At 47.3% G+C, this 20,067-nt stretch overlaps 1 protein-coding gene across 2 annotated transcripts in view; it reads left to right on the forward strand.

Annotated features, from left to right (window-relative positions):
- The first annotated feature begins 1,764 nt into the window (after positions 1-1,764).
- Positions 1,765-20,067, forward strand: part of LOC112215838 (semaphorin-3B) — a 68,829-nt gene continuing 50,526 nt past the window's right edge. Inside the window, exons 1-2 of one of the 2 annotated variants that reach the window (XM_042299288.1) lie at positions 1,765-2,279; positions 14,166-14,250. The gene's annotated coding sequence lies outside the window, so the exon portion shown is untranslated. The remainder of the gene's footprint in view (positions 2,280-14,165; positions 14,251-20,067) is intronic. The other variant, XM_024375266.2, reaches the window with a different exon arrangement.

Genomic DNA, 20,067 nt, shown 5'->3' on the forward strand with positions numbered 1-20,067 from the left:
GACAGACAGACAGACAGACAGACAGACAGACATCAGTGTTGACGACGGACTGCTGGGTTGAGAAGTCTGCTTATAGAGGCCCTGAATATATCAACGGAGGGAGAGAGAGAGAGGGAGGGAGAGCGAAAGGTGGTCGAGAGAAATAGAAAGAGGGAGCGAGTCGGTTGAGACTGGCTCCTTTGTGCAAAGGTTTGGGTGTTGCCGGAGTATTGAGCGGGTATGGTCGAGCTGGATGAAGCGGTACGGGTTGGGTCTGGAGCCATGGGGGACATGTCTGCCTCTGGAACAACAGACCATATTAGGACTAAATCAATCAAACAATTATTAACAGTTACGGCACGGAACAAAAAACTTTCGCAAATCAATTCAGAGAAAGGAAGCACCATTAGGGAAAGCATTGAAAACCCAAAGTAGAATGCGCCTCAAAATACTTCAATTAAACGTACTGAAGAAAAACTTTGGCCCGCCATGGCTGCGTCTGCGTGTGTGGTCGTGATAGAAAGCCATGCTTTTGCCGTGATTGTGTTGTTTGGGACGGTGGTGTGACACGTTCACACGCTTACGTCCGAGTTGTGACATCAGTGGTCCTTACAGCTTATCGTCCCCGAGTCTGGTGTCGGATATCGTAGGCCTACTTTGAACTCACACGCACGCACGCACACACACACACACGCGCACGCACGCACGCACACGCTCGCACGCACACACACACACACACCCACACACACACAAACACCTGCTGGTCCAAGCATCTGCTACATGGCCAATACATGAACGCGATCAGTGATTGCGTGTCTCATGCTCAAGGCCAGCTGTTTCTCCTTGCTCACTATTCTACGACATTGTGTTTGAAAATAGATCCTAGGCCACTCCAAATGTGGTCATGAACCCAGCTGTAAACTCTGCTTATGGGCAAGACCAGCTGCTTGAGTTGTAAGAGCAGCAGGACTCACATTTAGGTTATCAGCCTTAGTGTGGCCTCTGTCCCCAAGGACCTTGTTGTGTGTGTGTGATAATGAGTACTGTTGACTGGCATTTCTGGCTGGTTCGCTCCACACCCTCTAGAGATGGGCGTCTGCCCGGTCCCAGTGAGACGCCAGCCTGTCGGCAGCGTGTGTACGTCCCTGTAGCAGGTGTGTGTGCGTATCGTGGTGTATATGTGTCAGATTGGCTAGCTACTGATACTGTGCCGCGCCCCTATGTCTGAGGAGAGATACGGTAAATGAGAGTATAGAATACTGTGAGTGAATGTGTGTGTGTGTCTGTATGTGTGTGTAGTTAATGTGTCGCTGTGGCTCCAAGTTGACTGTGAACAACAAGGTTAATGGTTTACCTCTTGAAAGACTCATAGTGAGACACAGAGACCCAGACCTGGACTCCAACCCAGTGCCAGTCACTTAACTTCCCCTAACTCTTACCCTCAGTCTCAGTCCAACAACTCCAAATGCCACATTTGCCGTTTCCACCCTGGAACTACAATGCACATAGAGCCACACAGAGATCACAGCATTCAGTCACTCACACCACTGAGCAGAAACAGAGAGATCAAAGAGCCACATGTAGCAAATTAACATGTGGGACCTAGGGAGGGTGAAAGAGGGAGGAAATGACAGAAATAGAGGAAGAAAGAGGGAAGGAGAGCGAGAAGGAGGGGGAGCACTTTACCTCTGGACCATGAGAGAGAGAGGGAGAGAGAGAGAGAGAGAGAGAGAGAGAGAGAGAGAGAGAGAGAGAGAGAGAGAGGGAGAGAGAGAGAGAGAGAGAGACGTTGAGCAGTGGGAGAGTGAAAGAGTATCAGTCAAAGAAAGATCCAAAAGGCTGAAAGACAGGGAGAGAGAGCGAAAGATTGTCTGAGAGAGCCTCTATGCGCTGTCCCACCCCCTGACTGGTCTTCGCCTCCCCTACAGTCCTGAGAAGCCAGCCCCGAACAGAGAGAGAGAGAAAGAAAAAAGAAAGGAGAAGAGAGAAAAAGAGAGGGGACACACACTAGCTCAGGACTCTGGAATTCGAAACCTTTGGAGCAACACACACACACACACACATACACACTCAGGCACGGTCTCTGTGGTGATTTGGATCGTTCACAGCGGGAATAACTCTGAGAGATCAAGAGAGAGAGAGAGAGAGAGAGAGTGTGTGAGAGAGAGAGAGCGAGATTCTTTCTACATTTCTTTACTCTGGACTCTACTGCTACACCATGGCACCTGTCACAGACAGAGAATCACGGACCTAGGAGCGCCACATTGCCAGGAACACACAGATAGCAAGACAGTACAAAGGTAAGACATTCCCTTCCTTTAATTCCCTGTGGGAGGGGGTTGTTTATCATAGTTATCTGTGCAATTTAAAGTGTCTGTTATCTGAACAGTTGTTGGAAGCTGAGTGTGTGTGTGTGTTTGTGTGAGTGGACGGGTCAGTGTACTGGTGGGTGATTTATAGACGTATGGCTGCCCTGCTCATAGCCAAGTGGTGCTTTTTGCACAAAGATCAAGTCAGTCCCAGTAAAAGTAAACACATTTAGTACAGATTTCCAGTTGCCTGTTCAGGTTATTTCTTATGAGAGTGACCAGCGGAACAAAAAAGAGAATAATCTCTCGAACACCTGAAATCCAGTACACCCCACTTCTCCCTCCCCCTATCCCTCCCTCCCCTCGTCCCTCCGTCCCTACCCATCCCTCCACACGCTGTCACTTTAATCTCATTTAGCTCTGGCTTTTCTCTCCTTTCTGCACGTTTTGTAAAGGGCTCATTTGAACGAAGGGAGCTTATTCCTCTCTTTCTCTGCCTCTCTAAAGTAGCGCAGAGTATATTCAGGCAGCTAATATCTGAAACAGATCTGCTTTATCTGTGATCTCCAATAATCCCACAGGGACCTTCGCCCTTTTAACCCAGTGTCCTTGCTACTCAAAGACCACATCTCCCCCTGAATATTTGACTGAACATTCTGGAGCACTTGAGGTAAACGGTAGACTCTGTACTTGTGTCTCTTTGGAGGTATCTACTGTAGATCTATGTGGTTCGTGTCAGTCTCTCTCTCTCTCTCTCTCTTTCTCTCTCTGTCTCTGTTTTTGTCTGTCCTTGAGGTGCTGTGTGAGTGCGGGCCATCACTTTGGAGGTCCGGACCTGTGTAATTGTTTAAAAAAACAATTTTGTGTTTGTGTGTGTGTGTGTGTGTGTAAATACTTAAGGTGCAATATTAAAACTTGGTTGTGAATCAGCAGTTTTCCTCTTGACAGTCACTCAATTAGCCCATGTTAGTTGAAACATTTTAGATTGGTTAATTAGTCTAGTTAGTCTAGCCAGAAATCTAAACTTCTCGTAAACATGGCCAAATTACCAACCGATTTTGTTCGTCACTGTCACGATCGTTGTTGGAAATAGACCAACGTGCAGCGTGATCTGGGTTCCAAATATTTTATTTGTGAAACGTACAAAAACAATAAACAGCAAATGAAATGTGAAGCTATGGCGTGCACACAGGCAACCAACCAATCACAAGATCCCACAAACACCCAGTGGGAAAAGACTGCCTAAATATGATCCCCAATCAGAGACAACGACTGTTACGAATCCCTTTTGGCCCGACAGTCTAGGGGGGATGGTAATGAGACCCGTAACATAACTCATGCAAATTATAATTGTGACAAAGTAAAAGTGTGAACGAAATAACCACGATAACTGAAATTATACCGTCAAACTCAGGGTTTATTGTAAAACACACGGTAATGGGGGGGGAGCAGGAAAAGGGGCTGAGCTGGACCCAAGGAAAGAAACAATAAGCATCCAAAACACCCCTAAGCTAGACTAGCCTAATTTAACAGCTAACTAACTAACCAAAAATACAGTGGGTGGTCCGCCCAGTTCTAACTAGTGTTTTTAACAAAGTCTACCTACGGGTAGTGTATGCCCATGGGCGACTTGTCTTGGTTTCCCCTTTTCCCACCAGCAATCAAACACAAACACCATAACCAAAAACAATACTCACAGGAGATGACAAAGTGATTTGGAGGTGCAAAAGAGAGGTTAAGACACAAAGAGAGAGTGAAACACAGAGATCTACATACATGGCATTTACAGAGAGATTGAGCTCTAGAGCAAACAACTGATGGGGTTTTTAAACCAAAGGAAAGGAACTGTGATAGGGTAGGAAACAGGAGGAGGTGTGTCTTCTGATTGATGATTGATTGTTGACTGATTGGGGAGTGATGATTTTCACCTGTGAGGGGAGAAGGAGAGAAAAGAACACACAGGATACACACACAGGATACTTGTATCCGTAACAACGATAGACAGCTGCCTCTGATTGGGAACCATACCAGGCCAACATAGAAATACAAAAACTAGAGTACCCACCCTAGTCACACCCCGACCTAACCAAATTAGAGAATAAAAGGCTCTCTAAGGTCATGGCTTAAGAGAGCCTTTAAGGTCAGGGCCCCCAAAGGTGCGGACTCCGGCCGCAAAACCTGACTCTATAGGAGAGCGTCCGGGTGGGCATCTAGCCTCGGTGGCTCCGGTGCAGGACGCAGACCCCGCTCCGCTCGCAGATCCGTCAGCTTCGGTGGCGGCTCTGGTGCGGGGATCGTCGCCAGAGGAACCGGACCGCGGATCGTCGCCGGAGGGACCGGACCATGGATTGTTGCCGGAGGAACTGGACCGTAGATCGTCGCCGGAAGCTCCGGACCGTGGATCATCGCTGGAGGGACCGGACCATGGATTGTTGCCGGAGGAACTGGACCGTAGATCGTCACCGGGGACTCTGGACCGTGGATCATTGCCGGGGACTCCGGACCGTGGATTGTCTCCGGAGGGACCAGACCATGGATCGTTGCCGGAGGAACCGGACCGTAGATCGTCGCCGGAGGAACCGGACCGTGGATCGTCGCCGGAAGCTCCGGACCGTGGATCATCGCCGGAGGGACCGGACCATGGATTGTTGCCGGAGGAACTGGACCGTAGATCGTCGCCGGAAGCTCTGGACCGTGGATCATCGCCGGAGGGACCGGACCATGGATCGTCGCCGGAAGCTCTGGACCGTGGATCATCGCCAGAGACTCCGGACCGTGGATCGTCGCCGGAGGAACTGGACCGTGGATCGTTGCCGGAGGAACTGGACTGGGGATCATCGCCAGAGACTCCGAACCGTGGATTGCCGCCGGAGGAACCGGACCGTGGATCATCATTGGAGGCTCCGGACTGGGAACCCTCGCTGGAGGTTCTGGACTGGGAACCCTCGCAGGAGGCTCTGAACTGGGAACCCTCACTGGAGGCTCTGGCCTAGGAACCCTCGCAGGAGGCTCTGGACTGGGAACCCTCACAGGAGGCTCTGGACTGGGAACCCTCGCAGGAGGCTCCGAACTGGGAACCCTCACTGGAGGCTCAGGCCTAGGAACCCTCGCAGGAGGCTCTGGACTGGGAACCCTCGCAGGAGGCTCCGAACTGGGAACCCTCACAGGAGGCTCTGGACTAGGAACCCTCACAGGAGGCTCTGGAATAGGAACCCTTGCTGGAGACTCTGGACTAGGAACCCTCGCAGGAGGCTCTGGACTGGGAACCCTCGCAGGAGGCTCTGGACTGGGAACCCTCGCAGGAGGCTCTGGACTGGGAACCCTCACAGGAGGCTCTGGACTAGGAACCCTCACTGGAGGCTCTGGACTGGGAACCTTTGCAGGAGGCTCTGGACTGGGAACCTTCGCAGGAGCCTCTGGCCTTGGAGCGGGACTGGACACCGTGCCTGGACTGGGCAGGCGCACTGAAGGCCTGATGCGTGGGACCAGCGCAGGTTGCACCGGACTGGTGACACGCACTTCAGGGCGAGTGCAGGGAGCAGGCACAGGACGTATTGGACTGGGGAGGCTCACTGGGGGCCTGAGGTGTGGGGCCAGTACAGGTTGCACCGGACTGGTGACACCACTTCAGGGCGAGTGCGGAGAGCAGGCACAGGACGCACCGGACTGGGGAGACGCACTGGACGCCTGAGGCGTGGGGCCGGTACAGGTTGCACCGAACTGGTGACACACTCCGCAAGGTGAGTGCGGGGAGCAAGCACAGGATGTACTGGGCTGTGGAGGCGCACTGGAGACCTGGTACTTAGAACCGGCACAAATTGTACCGGAACAATGACACACTTCGCACGGCAAGTGCAGGGAGCTGGCACAGGACGTACCGGGCTGTGGAGGCGCACTGGAGACCTGGTGCATAGAGCCGGCACAAATTGTACTGGAACGGTGACACACACTTCAGGGTGAGTGTGTGGAGGAGACACAGGACGTACCGGACTGGGGAGGCGCCCTGGAGGCCAGATGCGTGAAACTGGTGCAGATGACACCGGACTGGTGTCTCGCTTCTCAGCACACCAGCTCTGCAGCACTCTCATCGCCAACACCTCTCTCCGGAATCTTTCGTCGAGTTCCTCCTTCGACTCCCTGACGGTCTCTGGCTCATTCCTCATTCCTCCACCCCGTGTGGAAATCATTTTGGGCTTACTCTATGGCCGCGAACCCCGGCGTCGTCGCTGTCCTTCCTTCACTGCTTGCGTCTGCTTCCATGGAAGGCTTTCGTCTCCTGCCATTATCTCTTCCCAAGCAAAGGCCAGCTGTTTCAAGCAGAAACCACCGATAAATCCATGATAATCGAAAACTTCAACAAGCATTTCTCAACGGCTGGCCATGCCTTCCTCCTGGCTACTCCAACCTCGGCCAACAGCTCCCCACCCCCGCAGCTACTCGCCCAAGCCTCACCGTCTTCTCCTTTACCCAAATCCAGTTAGCAGATGTTCTGAAAGAGCCGCAAAACCTGGACCCGTACTAATCAGCTGGGCTTGACAATCTGGACCCTCTATTTCTGAAACTATCCGCCGCCATTGTTGCAACCCCTATTACCAGCCTGTTCAACCTCTCTTTCATATCGTCTGAGATCCCCCAAGGACTGGAAAGCTGCCGCAGTCATCCCCCTCTTCAAAGGGGGAGACACCCTGGACACAAACTGTTACAGACCTATATCCATCCTGCCCTGCCTATCTAAGGTCTTCGAAAGCCAAGTCAACAAACAGATCACTGACCATCTCGAATCCCACAGTACCTTCTCAGCTGTGCAATCTGGTTTCCGAGACGGTCACGGGTGCACCTCAGCCACGCTAAAGGTACTAAACGATATCATAACCGCCATCGATAAAAGACAGTACTGTGCAGCCGTCTTCATCGACCTGGCCAAGGCTTTCGACTCTGTCAATCACCATATTCTTATCGGCAGACTCAGTAGTCTCGGTTTTTCTAATGACTTCCTTGCCTGATTCTCCAACTACTTTGCAGACAGAGTTCAGTGTGTCAAATCGGAGGGCATGTTGTCCGGTCCTCTGGCAGTCTCTATGGGGGTGCCACAAGGGTTAAATTCTCGGGCCGACTCTTTTCTCTGTATATATCAATGATGTTGCTCTTGCTGCGGGCAATTCCCTGATCCACCTCTACGCAGACGACACCATTCTGTATACTTCTGGCCCTTCCTTGGACACTGTGCTATCTAACCTCCAAACGAGCTTCAATGCCATACAACACTCCTTCCGTGGCCTCCAACTGCTCTTAAACGCTAGTAAAACCAAATGCATGCTTTTCAACCATTCGCTGCCTACATCCGAACGCCCGACTAGCATCACCACCCTGGATGGTTCCGACCTAGAATATGTGGACATCTATAAGTACCTAGGTGTCTGGCTAGACTGTAAACTCTCCTTCCAGACTAATATAAAAAAATAAAATAAAAAAATCTCCAATCCAAAATCAAATCTAGAATCGGCTTTCTATTTCGCAACAAAGCCTCCTTCACTCACGCCGCCAAACTTACCCTATTAAAACTGACTATCCTACCGATCCTCGACTTCAGCGATGTCATCTACAAAATGGCTTCCAATACTCTACTCAGCAAACTGGATGCAGTTTATCACAGTGCCATCCGCTTTGTTACTAAAGCACCTTATACCACCCACCACTGCGACCTGTATGCTCTTGTCGGCTGGCCCTTGCTACATATTCGTTGCCAGACCCACTGGCTCCAGGTCATCTACAAGTCCATGCTAGGTAAAGCTCCGCCTTATCTCAGTTTACTGGTCACAATGGCAACGCCCACCGGTAGCACGCGCTCCAGCAGGTGTATCTCACTGATCATCCCTAAAGCCAACACCTGATTTGGCCGCCTTTCCTTCCAGTTCTCTGCTGCCTGTGACTGGAACGAATTGCAAAAATCGTTGAAGTTGGAGACTTTTATCTCACCAACTTTAAACATCTGCTATCTGAGCAGCTAACTGATCGCTGCAGCTGTACATAGTCCATCTGTAAATAGCCCACCCAATTTACCTACCTCATACCCATACTGTTTTTATTTATTTACTTTTCTGCTCTTTTGCACACCAGTATCTCTACCTGCACATGACCATCTGATCATTTATCACTCCAGTGTTAATCTGCTAAATTGTAATTATTCGCCTACCTCCTCATGTCTTTTGCACACAATGTATATAGACTTTTTTTTCTTTTTCTACTGTGTTATTGACTTGTTTATTGTTTACTCCATGTGTAACTCTGTTGCTGTCTGTTCACACTGCTATGCTTTATCTTGGCCAGGTCGCAGTTGTAAATGAGAACTTGTTCTCAACTAGCCTACCTGGTTAAATAAAGGTGAAATAAAAAAATAAAAAAATAAAAGTCCAGGATGTCCTGACCTCCTGGATATCCTCCCAGGCCCAGGATACCCTCTCCTCCTGTGCACGCTGCTTGGTCCGTGAGTGGTGGGATCTTCTGTCACGGTCGTTGTTGGAAATATACTCGAACCAACGTGCAGCGTGATCTGGGTTCCACATATTTGATTTGTGAAACGTACAAAAACAATAAACAGCAAACGAAACGTGAAGCTATGGCGTGCACACAACCAAAAACAAGATCCCACAAAAACACAGTGGGAAAAGGCTGCCTAAATATGATAGACAGCTGCCTCTGATTGGGAACCATACCAGGCCAACATAGAAATACAAAAACTAGAGTACCCACTCTAGTCACACCCCGACCTAACCAAATGAGAGAATAAAAGGCTCTCTAAGTTCAGGGCGTGACAGTCACTCTCACTCAGATATCGTATTAGTATGGCATAAATCATGGCGAAACGTGGAGAATTGCAGGAAATTAGCTTTGAAAACTGCAAAACACACCCCACACCCTCAATTCACTAAAAGTCAGACCATGGCTACAGCCCTGTACGAGAGAGAGAGAGAGAGAGAGAGAGAGAGAGAGAGAGTTATGGTTTTCTAGGTGTGAAGGATAGTCGGACCAAAATGCAGCGTGTAGATTGCGATACATGTTTAATGAACAATGTGAAACACGAATAAACACAAAACACTACAAAACAAAGAACGTAACGAAAACCGAAACAGCCTATACTTGTGTAAATAAATAAAGAGATAGGAACAACGACACTAAGGACAATCACCCACGACAAACTCAAAGAATATGGCTGCCTAAATATGGTTCCCAATCAGAGACAACGATAAACACCTGCCTCTGATTGAGAACCACTCCAGACAGCCATAGACTTTGCTAGATAACCCACTAGCTACAATACCAATACATACACACCAAAACCCCAAGACAAAACACACCACAATACAAAAACCCCATGCCACACCCTGGCCTGACCCAATACATTATGAAAAACACAAAATACTTAGACCAGGGCGTGACAGAGAGAGAGAGAGAGAGAGAGAGAGAGAGAGAGAGAGAAGGAGGAAAGGAGGGGGACAGAGAAAAAGAGAGACTGAGAGGAACAGATGGAGAGGAAGAATTACGGTAGCAATGTCGGTTTTCTTTGCTTGAAATATGTACGAGTGCTGCTGCTCTCTTGAAATATAGACTTTTTTTGCTATTGCAGGAGGGGACTAAAGTTGTTATCTTGTTCACATAAAAAGCGAAATGCTGTAATCATTCAAATGTTATCAGCTTTTTTTCAATCCAGTCAAATATATATAACAATACAGGCATTTGATATGATATTGACTCCTGATGAGAGTAAGGTACTCATTCGCGTGCGTGTGTGTGTGTGTGTGTACAGTGCATGTAACTCTGTGTCTGCGCACACATGCATGTGTATGCATGCTCCTCGTGGCAAGCTTGGACAGCCTCGGGTGTAGGTGCAAGCTGGTGACGCTGATATTTGTCTCGGCCACGTACACAAGCTTACAGTGAGTTGCCTCCAAATTGGAGGCCTGCCAAAAACTAGGGCAAAGCAGTTTGCTAGGTACTACTCTGTTTCAGCTGTCGTGGGCAACCTAGCTATTTGGAGAAGGAGGTGCTTTCTGTACCGTTGAGTACCATGCATACAGGGACCTTTGAAATGTTTGGATACTTTTTTGATGGCAATTTGATTGGTGAATTCAAATAAAGTATTTCAAATGTGAGTGTGTGTGTGTGTGTGTGTGTGTGTGTGCACAGGGCATGTAAACTGTGTGTGTGTGTGTGTGTGCACAGGGCATGTAGACTGTGTGTGTGTGTGTGTGTGTGTGTGTGTGTGTGTGTGTGTGTGTGTGTGTGTGTGTGTGTGTGTGTGTGTGTGTGTGTGTGTGTGTGTGTGTGCGCACAGGGCATGTAGACTGTGTGTGCGTGTGTGTGTGTGTGTGTGTGTGTGTGTGTGTGTGTGTGTGTGTGCGTGTGTGTGTGTGTGTGCACAGGGCATGTAAACTGTGTGTGTGTGTGTGTGCACAGGGCATGTAAACTGTGTGTGTGTGTGCACAGGGCATGTAGACTGTGTGTGTGTGTGTGTGTGTGTGTGTGTGTGTGTGTGTGTGTGTGTGTGTGTGTGTGTGTGTGTGTGTGTGCGCACAGGGCATGTAGACTGTGTGTGTGTGTGTGTGTGTGTGTGTGTGTGTGTGTGTGTGTGTGTGTGTGTGTGTGTGTGTGTGTGTGTGTGTGTGTGTGTGTGTGTGTGTGTGTGTGTGTGTGTGTGTGTGTGTGTGTGTGTGTTTGATGCTCTCAGTAGTATTAAGCCATCTGAAGGTGCTGTCTCCTGTAGATTTACTGTCTCGGTTGACTGCAGAACGAAATTAGATTACCATTTACATAAGCTTCATCATTTGATTTACCCTTGTTATAATCACATGCTCATCATTTGATTTACCCTGGTTATAATCACCTGCTCATCATTTGATTTACCCTGGTTATAATTACCTGCTCATCCTTAGTTTTACCCTGGTTATAATCACCTGCTCATCATTTGATTTACCCTGGTTATAATTACCTGCTCATCCTTTGTTTTACCCTGGTTATAATCACTTGCTCATCATTTGATTTACCCTGCTTATAATTACCTGCTCATCCTTTGTTTTACCCTGGTTATAATCACCTGCTCATCATTTGATTTACCCTGGTTACAATCACTGTGTAATTAACACAGTCTCATAGGTACAGTAGGATCAGTTTTCCCTGACCACGTGACCTAACCAGGAAAATGTCCTAGTCCTCTAGTTATATGAGATCATCACCACAGTGCAACCATGTGGGGTTCTCCAGTTTCAAATGTTCTGCCTGCGGATATTGGAATCCTGACCTGTTCACCGGTTGTGCTTCCTGTCCCAGACCTGCTGTTTTCAACTCTCTAGAGACAGCAGGAGTGGTAGAGTACTTTTAATGATCTGCCATGAAAAGCCAACTGACATTTACTCCTGAGGTGCTGACTTGCTGCACCCTCGACAACTACAGTGATTATTATTATTTGTCCCTGCTGGTCATCTATTAACATTTGAACATCTTGCCATGTTCTGTTATAATCTCCACCCGGCACAGCCAGAAGAGGACTGGCCACCCCTCATAGCCTGGTTCCTCTCTAGGTTTCTTCCTAGGTTTTGGCCTTTCTAGGGAGTTTTTCCTAGACAACGTGCTTCTACACCTGCATTGCTTGCTGTTTGGGGTTTTAGGCTGTACAGCACTTTGAGATATCAGCTGATGTACGAAGGGCTACATAAATACATTTGATTTGATTTTGAATTGATTCACAGTAGCCTGGGGGGGGGGGCAGAGGCCAGAAGGGCCAATCTGAGTTCAGAATCAGAAGCTTTAGGGTAAAAACAGCCCAGAACAGTGTTTTAGCAATGTGCTACATAATGAGGAATGCCACCTGATCTTCCCCTCTCTCTAATATGTATATCAGCCATAGCGGCCGGTGTGGACTTCTGTGGGCTCAGTGCGACAGGGAGTCAAGTGACTCTAACATGGACTATACAAGCTGGAGTGTAGGGGCGGGTGGATGAGTCGCTCTTTGGCCGGCTGGAGTCACATTACATTCTTGTCTTGGACACTCATGCGTATTTCCCCTCCTTTCTTCACCTCTGCTTCTTCTATCGTCTACCTTAACGTGCAGAGCTGTCTGTCACCGCATTGGAGCAGCCCGCCACAACACATCACTTCCTGTTGAATGCGGAAAGCGTAACAAGGGAGAGCTCGGTTTGCTGTTTTGGAAAGTTTGTTGTTTTGAAAGTCTATTGAAAAAGTTTGGTTACCAGCTAGCTACCTTTTGAGTTTGGATCCAGCGACACAGTTGGCATCAGTTGCTGGGACCGCTACTATCTGTCCAGTAATCCTGCTTACCAAGGCCCGAGTCTGAGGAGCTGCTTGGCGTAGCAGCTAGCATATCTGCTAGCTACCTGCATATCAAGCGAGCAGGTTTTTTTTGAGGGCGATGTGGCTGGGACCGTGGATTGTCCCAGGCTTGTGGCAACCATCACTCCTGTGTTCCAATGGCACGTTGTGTTAGCTAATCCCAGTTTATCATTTTAAAAGGCTAATTGATCAGAAAACCCTTTTGCAATTATGTTGTCCTGATTAAAGAAGCAATAGAACTGTCCTTCTTTTGACTAGATGAGTATCTGGAGCATCAGCATTTGTGGGTTCGATTACAGGTTCAAAATGGCCAGAAACAAATAACTTTCTTCTGAAACTCATCAGTCTATTCTTGTTCTGAGAAATGAAGGCTATTCCATGCAAGAAATTGCCAAGAAACTGAAGATCTTGCACCACGCTGTGTACTACCCCCTTCACAGAACAGAGCAAACTGTCTCTAACCAGAATAGAAAGAGGAGTGGGAGGCCCCGGTGTAGAACTGAGCAAGAGGACAAGTACATTAGAGTATCTAGATAGAGAAACAGACGCCTCACAAGTCCTCAACTGGCAGCTTCATTAAATAGTACCCACAAAACACCAGTCTCAACGTCAACAGTGAAGAGGCGACTCCGGGATGCTGGCATTCGAAGGCAGAGTTCCTCTGTCCAGAGTCTTTTACCCATCTCAATCGTTTATTTTTATTGGCCAGTCTGAGATATGGCATTTTCTTTGCAACTCTGCCTAGAAGTCCAGCATCCCGGAGTCGCCTCCTCACTGTTGACATTGAGACGGGTGTTTTGCGACTGTGCCACTTCTTGTTTTTATAAGAAAAAATAATGTGTTGGAAATTTCCCACTGTTTGCATAGTCAACTTACGCACAGCACTGACACACACACTTACCCCACCAGACATGCCACCAGGGGTCTTTTCACAGTCCCCGGGTCCAGAACAAATTCAAGGAAACATACAGTATTATACAGAACCATGAGTGCATGAAACTCCCTGACATCTAATATAGCGCAAGTGAACAGCAAACATGTTTGTTTTTTTAACAAATAAAGCAACACCTCACGGCACAACGCCTCTCCCCCATGTGACCTACTTGTTGTGTGTATGTGTAATTGTGTAAGTGATAGATGCACACACAAGCACACTACATGTTTAATGATTTTAAATTAATGTAAATTGTAAAGTATTTTGTCTGTAATGTCTTTCTCGTTATGTGTCGGACCCCAGTAAGACTAGCTGTCGCCATTGGTGTCGGCTAATAGGGATCCTAATGAATAAAATGAAGTAAAGGACCTGCCAGTAATTGTGCTGTGTGTTTACAGTGGGTTTGGGCCCTGGCATTTGTGTGTGCATGCACAGTATGTGGCAGCATCATGTGTGCAATGCACAGTATGTGGCAGCATCATGTGTGCATGCACAGTATGTGGCAGCATCATGTGTGCATGCATCCTGTATGTGACAGCATCATGTGTGCATGTATCCTTATGCGGCAGTGTGTGTGTGTGTTTGTGTGTGTGGTTCAGGCTGCAGGAGAGCATCCACCCCCTCTACCACGTGGAAAAAGGCAGAGGTGAAGGAGAGGAGATGTAGATGGCTTTACAGTAGGAGGTGAGAAAGTAACGAGTCTCCCCCCCCTAGTTAGCCCCCCATGGCTGTGGGAGAGGGAGATCTCGCCCACCTCGGGGGCTTAGAGAGGGGATTTTGGCTGCTCTGCTGGGTGCCTGCCTGATAACGAAACAGCCACGCCTGCTGTTATGCTGCTGAGCATGTGCATGTGCCTTACCCGTCACTCATCGCCTGCCACACTGGTACCACCAGCCGAAAGGCATACACACATATACTGAGAACATACACATACTAATACACACTCATGCTTACACACACACGAATACACACACACACACACACACACACACACACACACATGCATACACATACACACACACGCACACATACACACACACACACACATACACACACACACACACAGGCCTACCACAGAGCTGAAGGAGTGTATAAGCGTGCGACTGCATAATTTTTTTATAGCTTGGTGTGCGACAACTCACAGTAAACCTCTCAGTGCACGTAGGTAGGAAATGAATGCAGGCTGACACACACACACACAGATGCATGCTCTTGCGGCATGTCTGGTATTTCATTCAGTGAGCCTCACACTATGCAGTTCAATATTTTCCACTCACTATACTCACACCTCTCTAGGATAAGCCCATTCAGCTTCCCCATTCAGGCCTGATATTCCACCCAGTCCTCTCTCTTCTCCTTCCCATCCTGTTGTGGCAGTGCCAGTCAAAGTTACAGCTGTTGGTATTCAGAGTCAAGATTCAAGGGAAGTCAGAGGCATAGGTTTGGTGTCGGGTTGATACAAGAGCCCTCAGCTGCACCTAGCCATCATAACAGAACAAAGGCCATGAGAGTGAGAGGAGGAGGGGAAAGGGGAGAGCTGAGGGGAGGGTGATGTAGCGACAACAGAGGAGGATAAAGAGGGAAAGAGTGGAGGGAGGGAGAGAAGAGCTGTGAATATGAGAAGAAAACACAGCAGGGGGAATAGAAGATATGAATATGGAAGTAGTGACAAGCAGAGCAGATCCCTTCCATTAATGTGCTCCTTCCTCTTTACTCCTCTTTCCTCTAGCCACCTGTGTTCTCACTCACCGTTGTTCCCCAGATGCTCTGGATCAGAGCCCATGTCCTCCCGCCCTGCCTCTCTCTCTTACTCCTCCTCCCTCTCTATCAACCCCATTCCTCTCCCCTGCCATCAAATAACAATAACGAGGCTATACACAGGGGCTACCGGTACCGAGTCAATGTGCGGGGGTACAGGTTAGTCGAGGTCATTTGTACATGGACGTAGGGGTGAAGTGACTATGCATAGATAATGAACAGCGAGTAGCAGCAGTGTACAAAACAAATAGAAGGGGGGTGTCAATGTAAATAGTCCGGTGGCCATTTGATTAATTGTTCAGCAGTATTTTGGCTTGGGGGTAGAAGCTGTTAAGGAGCATTTTGGTTCTAGCGTTGGCGCTCTGGTACCGCTTGCCATGCGGTAGCAGAGAAAACAGTCTATGACTTCTATGACAGTCTATGACAATGTCTCTGACAATTTTTTGGGGCTTTCCTCTGACACCGCCTAGTATATAGGTCCTGGATGGCAGGAAGCATGGCCCCAGTGATGTACAGGGTCTTATGCACTACCCTCTGTAGAGCCTTACGGTTAGATGCTGAGCAGTTGCCATACCACGCGGTGATGCAACCGGTCAGGATGCTCTCAATGGTGCAGCTGTAGAACGTTTTGAGGATCTGGGGACCCATGCCAAATCTTTTCAGTCTCCTGAGAGGGGAAAAGTGTTGTAGTGCACTCTTAACCACTGTCTTGGTGTGTTTTGACCATGGTCGTTTGTTGGTGAAGTGGACACCAAGGAACTTGAAACTCTCAACCCGCTCCACTACAGCCACGTTGATGTTAAGGTGTTCGGCTCACCTTATCTTGTAGTCCACGATCAGCTCCTTTGTCTTGCTCACATTGGGGGAGAGGTTGTTGTCCTGGCAACACACTGCCAGGTCTCTGACCTCCTCCCTATAGGCTGTCTCATCGTTGTCGGTGATCAGGCCTACCCCTGTTGTGTAGTCAGCAAACTTAATGATGGTGTTGGAGTAGTGTTAGGTCACGCAGTCGTGGGTGAACAGGGAGTACAGGAGGGGACTAAGTACACACCCCTGAGTGGCACCAGTGTTGAGGATCAGCGTGGCAGACGTGTTGTTACCACCTGGGGGCGGTTCGTCAGGAAGTCCAGGATCCAGTTGCAGAGGAAGGTGTTTAGTCAGAGTCCTTAGCTTAGCAATGAGCTTCGTGGGCACTATGGTGCTGAACTCTGAGCTGTAGTCAATGAACAGCATTCTCACATAGATGTTACTTTTGTCCAGGTGGGAAACGGCAGTGTGGAGTGTGATTGAGAATGCGTCATCTTTGGATCTGTTGGGGCATTATACGAATTGGATTGGGTCTAGGGTTTCTGGCATGATGGTGCTGATGTGAGCCATGACCAGCCTTTCAAAGCACTTCATGGCTACTGACTTGAGTGCTACGGGGCGGTAATTATTTATTCAGGTTAACTTAATTTTCTTGGGCACAGGGACAGTGGTGGTCTGCTTGAAACATGTATTACAGACTCGTTCAGGGAGAGGTTGAAAATGTCAGTGAAGACACTTGCCAGTTGGTCCGCTCATGCTTTGAGTACACGTCCTGGTAATTAGTCTGGCCCCGCGGCTTTGTGAATGTTGACCTGTTTAAAGGTCTTGCTCACATCGGCTACCGAGAGTGTGATCCCACAGTCATCCAGAATAGCTGGTGCTCTCATGCATACTTCACAGTGGCTTGCTTCGAAGCAAACATAAAAGGCATTTAGCTTGCGTCACTGGGCAGCTCGTGGCTGGGTTTCCCTCTGTAGTCCATAATAGTTTTCAAGCCTTGCCACATCTGATGAGCATCATAGCCAGTGTAGTAGGATTCAATCGCGGCAGCTCTAGCCTTTAGCTCGATGTGGATGTTGCCTGTAATCCATGGCTTCTGGTTGGGATATGTACGTACGGTCACTGTGGGGACGACATCAACAATGTACATATTGATGAAGCTGATGACTGAGGTGGTGCACTCCTCAATCCCATTGGATGAATTCCAGAACATATTCTAGTCTGTGCTATCAAAACAGTCCTGTGTGATTTGTGATTTGTGATGTTGTGTGTGTGTGTGTGTGTGTGTGTGTGTGTGTGTGTGTGTGTGTGTGTGTGTGTGTGTGTGTGTGTGTGTGTGTGTGTGTGTGTGTGTGTGTGTGTGTGTGTGTGTGTACAGAGTGCGTGTGTGTGCACGCTCACGCACGTGTTTGTGTGTATGTGTGAGTGCGTTTAAGTGTGAAATGCATTTATATGTGTGTGTGTTAGGGTTAAATGGCGGGAACCCGGTTACCGAGATTTACTGGGATTTACCACCCAAAACCACTTCCTTATCCCGCGATGAATAACTGCCAGAAGCCCGTCAATTATGATACATTATTCATATGAACAGCATGGAGTGAAATGGAACTGTTAAATTATACTCAATGTCTAAATCTGGCTTCTCTAAGGCCTCTTCATGATGAATCATCAGCTCTCAGGGTGGGGACAGACAACCTTCAGTATGGAACAATGCATGTAGACCTGTCATCTCATCATGGTAATGTTTTTTCTTGTGACAGGTAGGCCTACATTAGCTGCAGCATTGTCAATGCTACAGCAATAGAAATACAGAATGTGTGTCTAATTTGCCGATCTCTTTCGGGGGTCACCTTATTTAATAACATTTATTTTATTTTTAAATTGCAGCTGCCGAGTATTAAAACAGCCTATCACTCGAATATCGTAGCTTTAAATCAGTGCACGCATGAGCACTCTCTCACAGTCTTTCTCTCTCCATCAATTCCATTCAAATTGCATCGAAAATAGATATTCCTGTTCTAGATTGATATATATCCCAATATATAGATGTCTTAGACAACCTCTTCCAGTTAACAAACGTAATGCAGTATTAGCCTTCTGTTTAGCTAATGAATGATGGGTTATGCATAATAAGCTTCTAACTTATAGCCTCTGTCTCTTGCGCAATACGCACACAGCTGTGCTCCGCTGGTCTCTTCTCCTTTAAAAAAAACGGTCCTTAGGTCTTGGAGTCCCATGCAGGAAAAGCTAGGCTAGAATAGCTTGCTGGACGTTATTTTTTTTGTATTTCTTATACCAATAGACTATTCGAAAAGGGGCTCTTGTTTGCTCTTGTTTTTTGAATGTTAAATACAGCAGCCAATAGAACTCAGGGGTAGTTTGAAAGAAGAGCGAACTCCCGATGGCGGTAGGCTATAGCCTTTATTTATTCATACCCATAACTGTTCAATCTTCGTGAAGAGATGTGAAAGCCTTCTGCATCTAATTCTAGTCCAATATTATTCAAGGATGTCATTAGAATGATGAAAATAAGGACAACAAAACCTATTTCAATTAACTGTTGAAAGCGAGGAAGGAATGAAGCAACAGTAGAGAGAGAAAGAGGAGGTAGGCTATTGTTGAGCCCTGACCTTAGAGATCCTTTTTATGTCTATTTTGGTTTGGTCAGGGTGTGAGTTGGGGTGGGCATTCTATGTTTTGTGTTTCTATGATTTTCTATGTCTATGTTTTGGCCGGGTATGGTTCTCAATCAGGGACAGCTGTCTATCGTTGTCTCTGATTGGGAACCATACTTAGGTACCCTTTTTCCCACCTGTGTTTGTGGGAGGTTAACTTTGTTTGATGGCACTTAGCCTTAAGCTTCACGGTTTGTTTTGTATTGTTTATTGTTTTGTCGGCGTCATTTCGAATAAAAGAGAAAATGTACGTTCACGACGCTGCACCTTGGTCCAGTTCTTTTATTAACGGCCGTGACAGCTATTAATATTAGGGGAAATATTATGAAAGGTAGCCTATATATGCATTAGCCTACTAATTATACAAATACGGCCTATTTTATTTTAAAACTCAAATCTAATTCGCTGGCCTATACTGTCTTGTAACTATGTAGGCTGCATGTGCTGCACCAAAATCACATGTTTTCTCCCTGCTTTATCATGGTTAGCACAGTAATGCAGTTCACACTAAAAAAAGATTAGCCTACTGGAGCTGGTTTAATTTACAGTATTTACCAAAGAGAGCATATACAGTTGAAGTCGGAAGTTTACTTACACTTAGGTTGGAGTCATTAAAACTCGTTTTTCAACCACTCTACAAATTTCTTGTTAACAAACTATAGTTTTGGCAAGTCATTTAGGACATCTACTTTGTGTATGACACAAGTCATTTTTACAACAATTATTTATAGACTTACAACAATTGTTGTTCACTAATAATTCACTGTAGTTTACATACACTAAGTTGACTGTGCCTTTAAACACCTTGGAAAATTCCAGAAAATGATGTCATGGCTTTAGAAGCTTCTGATAGGCTAATTGACATCATTTGAGTCAATTGGAGGTGTACCTGTGGATGTATTTCAAGGCCTACCTTCAAACTCACTGCCTCTTTGCTTGACAACATGGGAAAATCTAAAGAAATCAGCCAAGACCACAGGAAATAAATTGTAGACCTCCACAAGTCTGGTTCATCCTCGGGAGCAATTTCCAAATGCCTGAAGGTACCACCTTCATCTGTACAAACAATAGTACGCAAGTATAAACACCATGGGACGACGCAGCCGTCATACCACTCAGGAAGGAGACGTGTTCTGTCTCCTAGAGATGAATGTACTTTGTTGCGAAAAGTGCAAATCAATTACCGAACAACAGCAAAGGACCTTGTGAAGATGCTGGAGGAAACAGGTGCAAAATGATCTCTATTCACAGTAAAACGAGT

Source organism: Oncorhynchus tshawytscha, linkage group LG16, assembly GCF_018296145.1.
Source record: "Oncorhynchus tshawytscha isolate Ot180627B linkage group LG16, Otsh_v2.0, whole genome shotgun sequence".
Taxonomy (NCBI): Eukaryota; Metazoa; Chordata; class Actinopteri; order Salmoniformes; family Salmonidae; genus Oncorhynchus; species Oncorhynchus tshawytscha.